The following is an 18,525-nucleotide window of genomic DNA, read 5'->3' as shown; positions in this document are numbered from 1 at the left end:
AGTCCTCTGTCTAGTTGTCTGCAGGAATGTGTAACTCTTTAATCATTCAAAAGTGTTTGTACAAGGACTGTCCAGAAAAAGTAGAGCTATTGTTAATGTAATGAGAACATTTGCAGGACATCAGTGTAACCTGGCAGCCAAGGAGGGTGGACTGGAACGTACAATGTACGTGGGTGAACAATGATGACTTCACTGTATTAGTCAGTAGGGGCAGTAGATGCCATTGAGCGAGCATGTGTACTGTGTGGCTGGCACATTCAAAATGAGTGAGCCAGTAGAGCAATGAATCTGCATCAAATTTTGTGTTAAACTTGAACATGCCTCCATGGCAACTATTTGAATGATTCAGAAGGCTTTCAGAAATGATGCAATAAGTGCAGTGCAAATAAAAGTTGTGGCACAAACACTTCAAAGATTGTAGAGAATCTGTTGAAAGTGATACATACTCTGGAAGGCCTGCAACAAGCAGAACACATGAGAATGTTGAATGTGTATGGACTGCAATCAACAAAGATCGATGCCTAACAGTGCAAGAACTAGAAGCTGATCTGGGGATTCCAAACACTACTGTATCCAAGATTTTGATACAGGATCTTGGCATGAAACATGTTGTGGCACACTTTGTTCTATGGTTTCTGCTACAAGAGCAGAAGGAACATTGTGCTGCAGTTGCCAATGACTTCATTCAAACAGCTACCAATCTACCAGATTTCCTCAAGAAGGTTATAACTGGAGATGAATCGTGGGTCTATGGCCATGACCCTGAAATGAAGACCCAGTCATCCCAATAGAAATTGCCTGGTTTTCCAGGCCTGAAGAAGGTACAGTAAAGTTGCAGCAATATCAAGATCATATAAATTGTGTTTTTTGATTCAGAAATGTGTTTTTTGATATCCATCATGGATATATGCCTCCAGGCCAAACAATCAATAGGACTACTACCTCAATGTTCTTCATTGGGTAATACATGCAATAGGATAAATACAACTGCAACTATGGGCAACTGGTGATTGGCAGCTTCATCACAGCAACACAACTGCTCATGCATCATGTCTCACAAAGAGATTTTTGGTGAAATATAAAATTATCCAGGTTACTCAGCCTCCACAACAGTGCAAATTTGGTGCCCTGTAGCTTCTGGATTTCCTAAAAACTAAAATCACCTTTGAGAGGGAAGAGATTTCAGACTGTTGATGAGATTCAGGGACTTAGGAAGGAACAGCTGATGGTGATTCCAACAAAGGATTTTTCAGTGTTTTGAACAGTGGAAGAGATGCTGGGAGAATTTTGTGAGGTCCCATGGTGCCTACTTTAAGGGGGACTGATGCGTCATTGTCCTATTTACAATGCTTCTTGTATCTTTTTCAATAAATGCCTCTATTTTTCACAGTACATGAATGGATACTTTCTGGACAAACCTTGTACTTTTCTGGTGTTCTGCACTTGTGTCCATATAGCTAAATGTACATTTATTTTGGAATATAACACATCTTATTTCTTCTTAACATTCTATTCAGGTATGTATTTAAGGATATGTAGTTATAACTAATCATATCATTATTTTACTCTATCTGGGACGTGGATTTCGTGTTTGAATGAACAAGCATTTTTTGTTAACAATGGAAACAATAATATAAATAGAGCCACTGTAAAATGAGCCAGACCTGCCATGCCAGAGAAACTGCTTTGCATGCTGTATGTCTCAAACCTTTGAAATGTTAATTAAAACAGGGCAAAATATTCTTTGGGCTGCACCTAAGCAAACTTGTGTCCTCCACACCCCTCCAAAAAAAAAAAGAAAAGAAAAGAAAAATGCTGTTTAACTGTTTGACAAGTTAACAAGAAAGCAGTCACTATGACTACTAGAATGATGGCTACTAGACCAGCAATTAAAAACAGTGTTTAGAATTAACATCAGTATGTCACTTTATCTGCACCAATAGAAACACCTTCATTCTATAGACATGATTGTTCCCCTTCCACTTCTCATGAATACCCATTGCCTTTGTCTCCTAATTGGAATAGTATTTGGGCTTCTGCCTGAATCAGCATGCTGAACAGGCCTTCTTAGTAATTGTGTTTTTTTTTTTTTTTTATTGTTGTTCAAGTACAGCTGTCTTCATTTTTCCCTTACCACTCCCCACTTGCCCCACCCATCCCCAACTCCCACCCAATAATCTTAATAAACACTTGTTGTCTCTCACTTTGAAAGACCTTTTAATGTTAGTTTAACAACAAAAATTACTTTTCTTATAAGGTATTTAAAGATATCACCTGTGCTCATCAATCAGTGAATAAAGAGAAATTATTTATTTTAAGGGCATATAGGTCTTAAGATAACTTAACTAACCCAAGCCAACAGACACAACCTCTTACTTACATCTGCCTCTTCTAGGAAATAAATGTAATTCATGGACTTATATAAGACAAATAAGCAGGTTGTTTTGTTTTATTGTTTTTATTGACATTACTTAATAATTTATTGGACAAAGGTCAACTTTTTGTTTATTAAGCACATTCCACAGTACAAAGCTGTCATGAGTAATATTTGTACAATTTAACAGTTCCAATAGGTGTCCAGACTCAAATTTATTTCAAATAGATAATAGGCAAATATAATTATTTATAAGTAAGAATTAAACTATGTCAGTGCTTTAAAAATATTAATGCAGCAGTAATTTACAGTTGCTCAACTAAGGTTTAGTAAAATAAAGTCCAGAGTGTTGCTGGGGAGTACTATTGTAATCCCAGAAAGTCAGAATTCCTTGGTGCCAACGTCCCCTGCTGTAATTTAGTAGGTACCATTCAAAGGTTGTATGCACATTCAAGGGCCATGATCTCTCAAGGAATAAGATCTTTTATATTAAACATGCAAAAACAACAACGGAAAGTTCATTTGTTCAGAAGAATTGCCTCCCCCTCCCATTCCCCAGGCTCTCCTAACTAGTCTGCTAGGAAAGCTGTACAATGAAGGGTGGTAAAAGTTACCTCACTTTCATGACCACTGGGAAGCTGACAACATCTCCTTTATGGATGGAAGCATATTTCTTTTTATACTTTAAGACTCAGTTTCTCAGAAACAGAAATTTAGTTATGTGGGAATGAAGGATGTATTTAAAAAAGAAAAATGCAAAGCCTTCCCCAAAACCAATCACATACACACACATGGACCCCACACTGTTCTCAACACAAAGCAAATCAGAGCCTGAGGACCTTCTCTTTGGTAGTAGAGTGTGCTTCCACAGGAAGAGGTTTCATTAACATGGGGCTCTTATTGGTCCTTTATTTTGTTACTGATAACCCCTTGATCTTTGGAAACAGTGGCATAGGGCAAATCAAAATCTAATATTGAACAAGGGAAAAGAGTGTCAGTTGTATGCCGAAGTCCTTTCCATGCATGGTCAGCATGACATTGCTATTCATATATTTGATTTGCTGAGCACTCAGGAGCTCTGAAAATCTGCCAGGGCCACAACAGCAAGTGATGCCAGGATGACGGGGACTGGACTCATGAACTTGAGGCTTTGTACCATGTAGGAGTACCCTTCCAATCAAGATGAGCCCCTGAAACAGCCTGACCTGGTATATAGGCTCCAACATGCAAGCAGGGCCCGTTAACATTCTGACAAGAACAGGTTGCATGATTTCTAGAGCCACTCAGTATGGGCCTTCTTGTTCTTCCCTCCTTGGGGTTATTAACACAGGGAATAATGGTTTTGACAGTGACATGGAATGAGTACTGTGAGAAGTGACCACTAGCATTCAGGAGTACTTATGAGGAAAACAATAACAACAACAAAAATGTTCGGGTACCTATCTATTGTATACATGGCTCAACAAATAAAACATTCTGAGTTAAACTTTAAAAATTTCATTTTAAAACAAGATTTCCATTAGAAACACACCACACACACAATGCCAATGACAAAATAAAAACACCATATAAATACTGCAGGAAGGGTTCTATGTAATCCATATCAACCCTGGCATCAGGTTCTAAAGCCTAGTCCATGGCTAAGTAAAAACACAATCTGTGTTAGTGTCTCAGGCATGGGGCCCTGGCTCCAGCAACCTTGAGGTTAAACTGTTATGTTCATTACATCTACATGCAGATACAGTATTTTAAATTGGAGGCAAGCCCATGTGTAACGGTGTTATTCTATCAAATATCAGGAGGTGGTTGGGGTACAAAGAACAGTTAATAAAAGAAAAGGGCTCTATTACCTGTTGAGAGATAATATAACCTGGCTTACAGTTCCTTAAATTAAGATAAATTGTACCGAAAGTAAGTAAAATCCAAAAATATTACTAAAACATTCCAGAGAAACTTTTCCATTATCCAACATGTTCCTAATACAAGTCAGAATACCGAATCACGTGGACAGCCAAAAGGAAAGTTCTGAAAAGGGAAGCCCTGGATATTCTGGGTGGGTGTTCAGTACCCAAAATTTCACCAAAGGATGCTGTTTCTTAGTATCGGACCAAAGTGAAAAGCAATCAATACAAATTAGAGGCCAAGTCTTCTCCTGACTGTCAATCCTGGAAAGCAGGTTGTTCCTTTTACATAAACAGTTTACATTTGAAGCATTAGATTTGTTTCACTGATGAAGGGAGGAAATGGGCTCCTTGTCCTACTTGAAGCTGGTGAAACTAAGGTACCCTTCTCAAAGTGGAGACTGGAATCAGAGGTGAGAAATGTCAGAACTTGAAGAATTAGGCTGCTTTGCATCTACTGAGCATCTAGTACCAATTTCAGCTTCATAACTCAGCTGTGAAGAATTCCTTTAGGCATGTGGTAGCCATGTAGTTGGTAGTTCAAGAGTAGGAAACCCTGAAATGGGTGGGGCAGCCTGTTGTCTAGAGATGTAAGTGTATGTTATGGAGGAAGAATGAATCTCATTCTGGACTTGGAGTCTCATTTAAGAAATCCCATTTGAAATAGTGTCATCATGAGAGTGGCTGATGATGCGAAATTCATCAAAATGTAGCCCAAGCACACATCCAGAACATTCCACCAATCTGCACAAACACAATGTGCTTGCTGGGGCTGGAGGGTCAAAAGCAACTTGCAAGTCCTCAATTTTTATTTTCCCATCACAGGCCCCACTGACAATCCTCTTGTCAAACCAGATGCATTGCACCAATTTTTCATGACCCTCTAGAAGTCTTAACCAGCTTCCACATTTGACATTCCAGAGCCTGATGGTATTATCTGATGATCCACTAGCAATGAGCTGGTCCATGTATTAGAGACAGGCAATGCCTCTTTTGTGCCCATTTAGAGTACACGCCAATTCTCAGGTATTTATGCTCTAGACTTTGAGGGTCTTTTCACCAGAGGCAGACATGATGTACTTAATCATCAAAGTCTACTACACTGTCAGCAGTGCAGCGGCCAAGGACAAGGTGTAAAGTTGTATCAGTGGCAGAAGCCATGCCTCACACAATGAAGTGGTCCTTGGAAGAGGTCACCATCAGTCCACTGCGGAAGCATTAAGTGCAGTGCCGCCTCATTGTGATGGATCAGCCTGTTCAGAATTTCACCCATGTTTGCATTCCATTCACATACCAGACTCTCGCTATAGACCCTGAAGAGCCAGTCACAATGACACACTCATCATACTGGAGACAAAGGACAGACTTAGTGTGCCCCACTAACACTTTCAAACATTCCAAGCTGGTTTTATCCCAATTCATAATAGAATTACCTCATAGACCACTGATGATTTTTTCACCATCAGTAGATGCCTTTACTAATTTCAGAGCAGTACTTAATCCCCTGCAAACTGTGTCATCCACATGGCCAGTTAGATTCTATAGTCTCTGTATCCTGGATAATCTTTGGATATAATGACCTATAAAATGAGTTGAGAGGGCCATCTATGGGTTTGTTTTTAAACAGATACTGATCCTACCCTCTTCTTTCTGCAAGTCCCTTCCACAGAGTGTCAGTGAGCACCACTCATCAAATCAGCTTCTTCCAAAGCAATCTTTTGGAGGTCACTTGCTATCATTCTTTACATACCAGCCCTGCTGCACACAGAGACCTGGCATCCAGGTAGGAAAGAATGCTTTCTGTTACGTGGTCTAAGTCTTGCTCTGGTAAAGCAGCAACACAGTCCTGCAGCAACATAGACTTCAGGTATGAGTTAATATGTTCATGCTGGTAATGACACGATCAGAAATAAGGTCCTCCACAAATTCCCCTTGATCTGATTCAGACCACTGGATAAAAATTTATTTAATATAGAATTAATACATATTTAATATTTAATATTTAAAGTCTTTTTCCTTTTGAGCTTCCTTCTGATGGCCTCTTTTTGGACATGATCACAGGTGATGTTCCATTACTTATCTGCCACAGAGTATTTTTCCTGGTGGACTTATCTTCATTTTGGTCCTCCATAATTGAAATGCCCATGAGCTCAAAGTTCTTATCCTCAAGACCATGCTGGGCACCATGATGACCCCGGTGACCCCGCCTGGCTCTCTCCACTCAGCAACAAGTGTCCGGGGCAAGGATGCCACAGAGGTGGCTGTAGAGATGGAGATGGTAATTGCGCCCACTCTAGTGGCCAGCCCACCTGGGCCACTGATCTGTTTTATTGTTTCTTGTTTTGTTTCTCTTTTGTCATTCAAGGCTATTCTATCAAGGTGTGTGTACATGAGTTCTAGAATAAGTATGGACGATGTGACAAGTTGAGTTAGACCTATAAAGATGACTGGATTTAGATAGAAAACATGAGTAAATATTTGCTATATGTTGCAAGACAGAGTTGGATGATTAAATAAATGAATATAAATAAAAGTGAAGAAAATAAACTGAACAAGTTCTGGTGTTATGAAATATTTTTGAAAAAGGAACAAAGTATAAGTTAGGGTAACTGAGTATGAAAATTGGCATATGCCATTGTCATTACCAATGCTATTTTGTCATAGTATTCATGTTTCTCCTTTTTAAAAAAAAAATTCTATTCCACTTAACATTTTAAATGAAAAAAATAAAGGAGTTAGCACTTTATCTTACAAATTGTTACATTATGTAATGTAATTTATATGCATTATAATATGGATTATATATGCATATGATATATATCATGTTTAATGTCATGTGTATTATATATATGCATATGTGTATTAAGTACACATAGTATATGTGTATATTATATATAATGTTATAATATGTAATGTAATTTATACTTTAGAAAAATTATGATTAAACATGTACTTTGATACTTCTTTTTCCTTGGTTTTCCAGTAAACATACAAAGACACATTTATTTCTATATGTCTAAAACACTGACCTCTTATAAAATGTAGTCCTGAAATATCATAATATTTTGACATATTTCAACCATACGTATATCTGCAGTAAATATTTTCTGGCTATTTTTTATGTCTTTCACGATGTCTTTAGTGATATCCAATTTGATCACAATGTATTTACATATGAATTTTTCTTTTTACAGAAGTAGATAATTATTGCTTAAATGTGAAAGTTGTAAAGAAGGGAAAGGGGCATCAAGGAACCTGTACAAAGGGCCCATGAATAAAGCCAAAGGGGGGAATGACTTAGGGTGGGAGGTGGGGGTGGCTGGGGCTGGGGAAAGTAGTGGTGGGAAAATGGAGACAACTGTACTTGAACAACAATTAAGAAGAAAGAAAGAAGAAAGAAAGAAAGAAAGAAAGAAAGAAAGAAAGAAAGAAAGAAAGAAAGAAAGAAAGAAAAGAAGGAAGGAGAGTTGTGTATTTCATCATTCTAGAAATGTCTCAGATGAAATTCCCTCCAATATTTTCTATCTACAATCACTGTACATTTAGATATGCATTATCTTTTCTCATTTTATTCTCCAAAATCACTCTTAAGCTTTTTAAAAAATTTTATAATTCTGACTTCTTACACTGAATTATCTGTATTTTCTATATATGGTTCATGCATGCAATTAATTCTTTCTTTAGCTGTGTGTATTCTGCTGTTTATCTTACAGAATTTTTAATTTGTGTTATTGCATTTTTGAAAATCTCTACTAGTTGGTTTTTAGCCTCCCCCAAATCGCTGTATATATGTATTTATAGTCTCCTTTCTTCAGAAAAAAATTCAATTTATATTCTCACAATATCAGCTTTTTAATTATTCTTATTTCATATTTATATGTGTATTAGTTTCCTATGATAATCTTATCATGATCATTTCTGGTCATTATTACAATAGTTATTTTAGTTAATTGAAACTTCATGAATGGAAACAACACCAGTTTATTCTTTTATCAATGTGAGGGTCTGTGGGGGGGCTCAACCCACAGCCCCTCCTCCCCCCGGCCACCATGGATGAGAATAAGTCTACCAAGACATGATTTGCTTGGGGAGGAAAGGTGGTCAATCTCAAAGGAGAAGGGCCAGGAGCCTGTTCCTCAGTGGGCTTTTATTGGGTTCATTTGCACAAGAATACAGGTAGAGCTCATTAATCATTGCCAGGAAGTAAGGATCAAACAATAGATAACAAAGAACTCTGAGGGCCAATTCTGAGTCAGGATCAGATAGCTACAGAGTTGTAAAACTTTGAGGAACAAACTTACTTCTTGCTTGGACCCTTATCATTTAATTGAGAGAATTCTAAACACAGCAGGTTTCACAGGATTTTACATATTCTTTCTTAGGCCTGATTGCCTGGGGAACCCACGCTTTCTAGCACAGGGCTGCACCATCCTCTGTCATTGTTTCAGGCTTAAGTCAGTCAGGGGAAGTAAAGCAGCCAAGAGATTAGGAGACTTCTCACAGACAGAATGAGGACTCAGGCTATGTCAAAGCCAAGGGGCGAAGGTCCATCACCCCCTTTTGCTGTAGCCTCCAAAGTCCTTCCTTGGGGGCCTCCCATGTGATCATGCCTGTCTTAGGTCATTCCCCCCTTGGGGAATGACAGGTAAGATTGGGGAATCTTACCTGTCATTGGCTAACCGACCAAGCATTGGGAGCCAGTTATGGATGAAGTAAAAGGAGCAGAAGTGGAGCTCCTGCCAGGAAGATAAGCTTTTGTCTCCTTGGTGGCTTAGGGTCCAAGGTCACTCCCTCAGCCTTAGCCTTGGTGGGGTTACAGCTTCTTAAACCAGGCAGGGTGGTTCCCAACAAGGGTCAGCCTTGGCTGGGTAGTTCAGTTGGTTGGAGGGTCTGTCTGTTTACCAAAAGGTAGCAGGGTCGATCCCAGGTCAGGGCACATACACATACCTAGGTTGTGGGGTTGACCCCTGGCAAGGTGTATAAGAGACAACCGATTGACATTCCTCTCATACGTGATTTGTTTTCTCTTTCTCAACCTCTCTCCCTCTCTCTCCTTGTTGTCTTTTTCAAATCAATAAAACATATCCTTGGGTGAGGATGTCAGGTGAAGGTCAGAAGTAAAAAGATGAGCTCTTAATGGGCTAACATAAAGATGTTATCAGGTCTGGTTCTTTCTGATGTCTCTAGAGTAGAATGTGTTCCTTGACTCTTTAAGCTTTTACAGGCTGCTGGCATTCCTTGATTATTTAACTCATTGCTGCATCACTTTAGTCTCTGCGTTTTGTTATCACAATCCTTTCTCCCAGACTGTAACTCTACTAAGTCTTATAAGGATATAGTGAATTCAGCATAATGTCTCCATATTAAAACATTTAACTTAATCACACCTATTGAACCTCTTTTACCATGTAAGATGACCTATTCACAGGCTCCAGGGATTTAGATGTCAACATATTTGGGAGCCATTAATCAGCCTACTGTAAAATGTAATAATTCAAATATATAATTTCTATGTATCTAGTATTTTTAAAAAATTTTCCCTGATGAATATCATTCACGGAGGCATATTTCTTATGATATTTTATTAAATTTAATTGAGATGTATATATTTTTGTAAATCTCTGTGGCATTTTTATGAAACCTGGTTCTAGGGTCAGTTCCCCACAGTAGATTATTATTATTCTTTTTTGTGTGCTTGAGAACCAAAGGAAATACAAATCCAAGAAATATGTTAAATTATTTTTTGTGTGTTTTTTTAACCAGACAAATGGTGCACATTTAGTTCTTATATCTAGACAACTGCTGTAAAAATCTCATGGTCTCATGGGAAGTAATTTTTATTTTACTTCTCCCAAGAGCCTGGATCATGAAAAATAAAATTTCTTTACTTTCTGTCTTCAATATTATTATTTAGTTTTTCTTATTGAGTAGGCCTTTATCCAATCCTGATTTTATATGGAGTGAATATTTGTAGAGTTCCCCAGCCTGCATAGTACCAGTTCGTGGATTCTCAGCACACTCCCTCAAACAATACATGTTTCAGATATACGGCAGCTTCAGCAACCACTTATTTTCCTAACGTTCTCTTCCCAGTTTGTTCTGATTTCAAAGAAATTCCACTTCTCTATTGAATATACTGACACATTTAAAAAATGTGATTTTTATCTCGAGCCATTTTAGATATTTTATAGCCATTGTTTTATATCAGAATAATCACAGATATGCCTCCGTTTTATAAATATTGACTTATTTGGTAGTTAAAAACTGAGTTCCATTTGTAAAAGGATAATTGAATCCTACTTCCAAGTTATTTTAAATAATTAAAGCTTACAAAATAGGTTTTAGCAATTCACTTTCATGTCCCAAATCTTATTTCAGTAGTACTGCTTATTGGGAATTTGCCAGACTGTAATTGATATTCACTGATAGTTATCCTTTTTGAATATACTACATGTTTTTAGGATCCAGTTTCCTTCTTGGTTTTTGTGAGGTTAAAAAGAGTTCATAGTAGCTTTTAGATTGAACATTTAGGATAGCAGTATTCTGTATCACAATGCTATGCATAGTGTTGATAAAGAAAAGGAGTTATACAGGGTGGGACAAAGTAAGTTTACAATTGTTCATATGGAAAATAATACAAAACTTAAATAATAATACAATAATAAACTCTGGCCCTGGCTAGTATGAATCAGTGGACTGAGTGCTGGCCACATGCCTGGGTTGTGGGCCAGGCTTCCAGTAGGGGACGTGAGAGAGGCAACCACACATTGATGTTTCTCTCCCTCTTTTTCTGCCTCCCTTCCCCTCTCTACAAATAAATGAATAAAATTAAAAAATAATAATAAACTCTGTTTTGCATACTCACAAGTGTAAACCTACTTTTGCTTTACCCTCAAAACTAAGTATATTTCTTTCTCAAAACTAAATGCTAGTTGTTAGTAGTAGCATTCTTATTCTCCAAAAATAATTGATTTTCAAATTTCTAACTCTAAAAATGTCTACCAAAATGCTGAATTCCGTTAACTGAGATCCATTAATTAATTAATATTCTCACTTATTTATATTATTTTCAATAAATAACATATTTTCATAATTTTTCTGTGTTACAGAAGGTATTCTCCTCTTAGTAAAATCAACTTCATGCTCATTAACCAGAAAACATCCAAAGATTTTCTTATATCTTACATTTGATTTTTGGGGAATTGTGTTCAAAGTAGATAAGCTAAAAAGATGTAAGTTGACCTTTGGGCAAATGGCTGATTCTAGGGTGCACAGGGAAAACATGAGATGATCCTAGAACATTTTGTTATATCAGAAATAAGAAAATGCTATCAACTTATTGTGCTGTACACCTTAAATATATACATCTTTTAAGATTTTATCTTTATTTATTTTTAGAGAGGGAAGGGAGAGAGAGAGAGAGAGACAGAGAGAGAGAGACACAGAGAGAGAGACAGAGAGAGAGAGAAACATCAATGTGCAGTTGCTGGGGGTCATGGCCTGCAACCCAGGCATGTACCCTGACTGGGAATCGAACCTGCGACACTTTAGTTTGTAGCCCGCACTCAATCCACTGAGCTACACCAGCCAGGACTAAATGTATACATTTTTATTTGTCAATTACACTTCAATAAAGCACTGTCAGATTTTCTATAAAGCAGGACACTCTGCATAATTCAGTGTTTACCCACATGTTTTGATCGGACCTCAGTGATCAGACCAGAATGTAACCCGCCCATATTTACTCATTCTGTCTTCACATGAACTATAAACAAATTGTATTTTTAAAATAAAAATAAATTTCCGTATTAATAGGTAAAAATGTAATTTTAGGTTTAAATGCCTTAATTACAAATGATTTACTTCTTGTGTACTTGGAAACACATTTTCTGGGAAATTTAGAAAATAATTTATTTAATATATTTTCACTCATAACCACTAAGTCCATTATGTAATCTACTTGCATTTTCAACATGGAGTCTCTACTATAATACATAAGTGATGCGCTATTCTTGTCAGTGACATTGAAGCAAATGGAATTTTGATGTTTATTCATTTATAACCTCAGGAAGAAGCAATATGAATTAATATCTGTGACAAAAGAACAAGGCTCTTCTTATGTATCAAATAAAACTGTGGATTGTGAATTTCCTTACAATATTCAATAATCACATTTTAAATAAAAACCAAAGTGAGTAATATTCTTATTTTTTCCGTTACTACTCATTTTAGTAAAAAACTATTCATTATCTTGTTTTTGCAAGGAGTTCTATTTTTCCACAAAAAATTTGTCCATAAATTTGAATAGAGATTTTTCTCAGGATCCATAATTATGAAGTCTATGAAAATTTGGGTACAGAGCATAGTAGTACTTCTCTGGCAGATCTTAAGCTGTAATTTCAAAAATGTGACTTGATGTAAGATTATAGAACTAAATAATTTTATAAAAATTCATGTTATTTGGCATTTACTATTTTTTCTGCATATGGTTTTCTACATGCATCAACCAACATATTTTTAAAATGATCTTTTGCTAGGAATTCAATATGACTTCATTTATTACATATAGTATAACCTAGCTGATCTAGTCCTAACAATAGTATAAACAGCTTATATACCCATTATTAATAAAGTACTTTGACATCTATACACACAACATACTATTCTGAGGCTGTCTGTATATGTGCTCATGTAAGTCTATGTTCATATGTCCCCATGAAAAGGAAATAGTGTCTTTCTATTACTTAATTTTCTAAAATTCCTTGTTCACAAGCCAAATGACATAAGCTGATCAGAACAAATCATGTTATAGTAAGATCATGTGTGCATATATATATATGTATGTGTGTGTGTTTGTGTGTATGTGTGCTTTTTTTAAATATATAAATCTCTACATAGGTGCATAAGTTATATGATTTGTCCAAACGAGATCATGTAAGGAAATTTTGACTTATAATACTAAAATAATGAAAGTGGAAAATAACCTTTTCTTTCTTTACTTATCCAGTATCAAAAATAAATCCTTCACCTTCTTAATACTCAATGCATTTTTGTTCAATAGACTTAAGGAACTCTAATTCCTGCATTAGGTGTCCTAATAGCTAAAATTATAAAACAAATATAATTTGTTTTAGCTCTTCCTTTTGTTAAATATAAAACAAAAGGAAGAGCTAAAGAAAATTTTCTATAGCTAGAGATCAGTATTCCAGCTCCAGAAATACCTTAAAAACTTTCAGTAAAGCTGTTTTAGTGTTGTTTTCCCCATATTCTGCTTCATTGCTCATTTGTAAAAATAAGCATTTGCCATGAAGACATTACTGCCAATTTAGCCTAAATAAGACAAATGAGTTAATGAGATCAGTGGCAGATTCTAGCTGACAAATTCTGTAGAATGCCCACTTCAAGTAAAGAGCTTTCCTTTCCTGCCAAAAGGTCTATATGCTAATACTAACTAATTTGCCAACCTTGGCCCTATATTGTTTGACAATAGCTGAGCATCCTGATTTGTTACAGTTGTGACATTAATTTGGATGTAAAATGTAGCATGATCTAGTAATCTATGCAACCTCTTAACCCAGCAACCAATCACACAGATGCTTACTTTGTGCGGAAAAGGCTTAGAAAAGCAGAGAGGTATTTTTTAAAGCTTGGGATATATTTGTATGTAGGGGAAACAGTCTGGACACCACAACTGTGACTTTCACCTTCCCATTTCCTGGGTGCATCAATAGAGCTGAAATGGAGTATGCTATTTCGTATGAGGTCACTCAGAATATTTGCCCTAAATCAGCTATTCAGATATCTGTAACTTGGCCATCAGTTTTGATGGATATTGAAAAGTCAGTTTAGAGTATTTTATTTATATATATATATATAAATTCAGCATGTTTCCATAGAGTTTCAAATAATCACAGGTATCGAAACCTCACATATATTTCAATCACTTTTCCATATATTTAAAAGAAAAATGTTTCTATGTGTTTATATTACTATCAATACAACTTAATGTTGTGTATTAGAATAAAAAAATTAAAATTTCAGTTTGGAAAAATCTGGTATTTGAAAAATGAAATGGGCACTTAGAGTTAAGAAATGCTTACTTAATTTCTTTCAAGATTATCCTAGGGTAAGCAAAAAGAGTCTTACAAGTATATATCAAAAGGACAGATATCATAAAAAATATTTATTTTGAGCAAGTATAAATTGATGTGACATTCATTTAAGAATTAGACTAGAATCTCAGGGCTTTAATTCAGACTTTGTAAACTGCAAATAGCTAAAGATAAATATAAATTATTTTGTAATTATTAAATAATCTTAATTAGCATTATGAAATCAGTTAAGGAAAAAATATTTGTCATGTTTGGAAAAATCTCATTTAAAAGGAAAACCTATCAGGCAGACAGATTTGAGCAAAGATTTTAACAATACATAATATTTAAAATGTATTTAAATAGGGAGTTTTTATAAATTTTATTTAAAATAAATTTATAAAGGATATGAGGTTAAATACTTCAAAATCATAAAAATAGTCAGAATTTTGACTAAATATTTTTAAACTTTATCTTATGAGTCTCTTTTATTAGTAAGGGAAAATTAACCTAAAATATAAAAATCTATTCAGTTTTTGAAAATGTATTAAAAATATTTCTATAACTTCTCTCATTCCACAATTAAATTACAAAATTATAGAAATGTAAATCTGAAAGTAACTTAGAAGTCATATGAACTCACTTCCAGACAAATGTTAACTTGTTGCTTGAATATTTTCTGTCTTAAGTATGGTAGACAACCTCTAAGCTGGTTTCCAGTGATTGCCCCCCTAGTATTCAAACTCTTATATAATTCTGTTTCCTTGATTGTGAGTTGTATCTAATGACTCTAAAATTAGGTTACAAAAAGATTGTGACTTCTACCTGTCTTTCCTCACTTTCTTGTTCATTTGAAAAACAGAGAATATGAGAATACATCATACAACAAGATAGCGTTTGTATCTGTGGGTTTCAAAATAGTAAAGGCCCTCCAGGGTCTGGCACATCTGGATGCAAAAGAAGCTTCAGAGGGCATAGCCATTCAGGGAAACTGAATTCTCTTTCCTCACCTAACTTTTACACTATTTTCCCATGAAGTTCTTCTAGCTCTCGATGCCAAGTTGCATCATCCCCAGGGCAGTGACAACTTACCTATGAAGTTTAACAATGAACAATTCTGATAAGCATGTAAAATATGCTTGGTACATCATTGCTTAGATTGCCAACACACCCCCATGGGCAGAGTTGCAAGAAAGTAAATCCGAAGTCGTATTTTTAACTGTTCCTGAGTATGGAATATGAATTCAGACCCACTGTTAATTCTTTAATGACAGTCTACCCTTGAGTACTGAGTACAGTCATACATACTTTTAATACCCTCTTATATCCCTTTTGGAAGATATATTTTTGATACGACAGGCAAAAAGGGAGATTTTCTTCTATAGCCAATAGAATATATAAAATTCAGTGAGTGTTAGCATAATTGACTAAATATGTTAGTCTTGATCACATCTTTTCATGTTTTTAATATTTTTAACCAATTGGATTAACTTTTTACCTCTTCATTAATCACTAATTGTGCATCTCAAAAATAAATGTGAAATATATATATATATATATATAATTATTCTGAAATAAATTTATTTTCTTTTCAGTCAAATCAGTTTCCATGGGACATACATCAACTGAGGATTTAAAATTTTTCCAAATAACATTCCATTCTGTGATTTCTTATTGGAATATATCATTTTATACTCAGTATCTTTCAAACAACCAACAAATACCAGATGTATTATTAAAGTAATATTTTGTACACCAAACATATATTCACCACATATCAATGGTGTCTCATTTCCAATAGCAGAAGTAGTTATTAAAACTTACTGTTTATTCATTTTGGACCTACCAAGTCTATGCTCCACTCATAACCCAGTTACAATCAGCTTTGACAACTATTGAATTTTAAATATCATTGTGTCCATTCACATCCTACTGGTATGACTTATTGCATATTATATTTGCCCTTTTCCTTTCAGTTGTATTATAAGGAAATCTTTGCTAAGCAATGCTTCTCTGTGACACTCTTCACAATTTGGGCTTTTCAGACTATTTATTTCCATGAGTAAGTTTCTTTGTGCTGGACTTCTATCATACTCAGTTATCCTCTTCACAACATATTTGACTCCATGGTTAGTAGCATAGAAGACAGCCAGCCCATCCTAAGTAAGGGGTCATACCTTCTCCTGAAGTGTCACTCAGGAAAATTGCCTCATCATTTTATGGATATAAGTGCTCCACATACCTTTCCAAGTGTCACCAAATTTGGCTAGTTTCTTGCCAAAGCAATCCATTTAATATCTCTTTATGAGATAATAGGTACTTCTCAAATTTGTGGCATGCTCCCAAAAATGCTATTTCAGTTTGGCTCTAAACACCTAGTTAAAAATCAATGGTTTCTGAATCCCTTTATGACCACTGGGGTTAGTGTTGACTTTACCACTACACTTGCCATTGCTACTGTGGAGCATGAGTGTAATCTAGCAAAGTTGCATTTCACATACAGATTTTACTGTAGCTATGAGAAAATTATTAATTTGCATATTATACTTCTAAAATTTATTCAGTCTATGTGTATGATAAGAACAGCTAAATAGGGCTTCTTTGGAGCTCTAGAGGACAATCTCAGTGAGTGTGGACCCTGCATCATCCTTATATTATCCCTTCTCCTTGTTATCAACCTTTTCTCAAGGCCCACTCTTGAGTTCATCACATTTTCATTTAGCATATTCGGCTCAATAGAACACAAGCTCTGGTATGCCAAGGAAGCTACAGCAATACAACACCCCTCAAATTCCAGCAACTGCTTCAGCAGTGTGCCAACCTGGTTTGCATTTATTTAATAGTTCACAGATGATCAAATATTGTATACTTACAGATCTGCACAGTTCAAAAGTAATATGTCCTTGAGATTATCAAGGACATAAGGAGTTGACCAGTGACCATAGTCTATAAACCTTTAACTAAAAGAATAGTTCAAACGATCAAAAGTCAGTAGGGTCATTAGAGAGTGCTGTATTTCCCCTTTTCCTTCCAGATTATACAGGAAGAATTTTTGGGTAAAGTTGCTACCTCATTTCCAAGAAAAGGACATTTTTTCATAAGGCAATAGTGCTTGTGGTCTTCCCTAGGGAATAAAAATTTAATTTGGGCATTCTCTTGACTTGAGACACTCTTGAGGGAACAAATATTATCAGGTTTTTCTGGTGTTATCACTCACTTCTAAGTGCCTTTATATTAAGCTACCACTTCCCTTACTGTTATTTATTCCCAGATTTAGTCTGACTCTTTCTACCTGGATTGAGTTGAAGACTCAGATATAGTCCTCAAACCCAAAACTGGCAAAAGCTGTTAACTGCATCAATGTCTTCTCCTTCATTTGTTTACATTCTTCAATTTGTAATAGAGATATCCTTTATATCAAACATAGTCAGAACAATTTAAGGCCTAGCCAATCAGAGAATTCTTTTGGAATAAGTACAGCAAGGCTTAAAGTCTCAGAGAAAATGTCATATGCCAATTGTTTCTCTCAGTAGGAGACAACAAACTGAAGCAAGCTCTTGGCTCCATGAGATGCTACAGTAGAACAGAAACAAAACACTTTGTGAAGTGGAAAAGAGAGACGGTTGTAGTGTGGAATCATTTCCTACACATGCATTCTCATTTCTGCACTCCAAATGATCCCATTTTATATTTTCCTTATTAGAGTGCTAAAGAAGGGGAAGGGTTGTCAAAGAGCATGTATAAAGGACCCATGGACAAAACCAAAGGGAAGTAGCATTGAGGGTGGGAGGTGGGGGTGAGTGGGGTAGGGAAGAGTGGTGGGGAGAAAATGGAGACAGCTGTACTCAAATGACAACACAAAATAAATAAATAATTAAAGTGTTAAGTCCAGTCACCTGATTATGCAGATAAACTCTTTATTATTTGTTCTTTTTTAAGAAAATATTCAATTTACTTTTTAAATTCTTTATCAAAACACTACTCTGAGAATGAGAATAAATGAAATATGTCCAAGTAATATGGCCTTTTAGCTGATCAGGATATCATAGTCATTGCAAAGTAGGTCCCTTGAGTTGAGAAAATATATATGCATTCTTTAAATTTAAATAATTCACATTGTTTCTATCTTTTTGTAATATTATTGACCATTGCTTTAATA

The 18,525-nt window shown here is 35.6% G+C and overlaps 1 pseudogene; it reads right to left on the bottom strand.

The window, feature by feature from the left end:
- Positions 1-4,784: 4,784 nt before the first annotated feature.
- On the bottom strand, positions 4,785-16,657 carry LOC114508428 (annotated as a pseudogene).
- Positions 16,658-18,525: the final 1,868 nt, after the last annotated feature.

This window comes from Phyllostomus discolor, chromosome 11, assembly GCF_004126475.2.
Source record: "Phyllostomus discolor isolate MPI-MPIP mPhyDis1 chromosome 11, mPhyDis1.pri.v3, whole genome shotgun sequence".
In the NCBI taxonomy this organism is placed as follows: Eukaryota; Metazoa; Chordata; class Mammalia; order Chiroptera; family Phyllostomidae; genus Phyllostomus; species Phyllostomus discolor.
The sequence above is the reverse complement of the archived record's forward strand: the minus strand, read 5'-3'. Positions and strand labels throughout refer to the sequence as shown.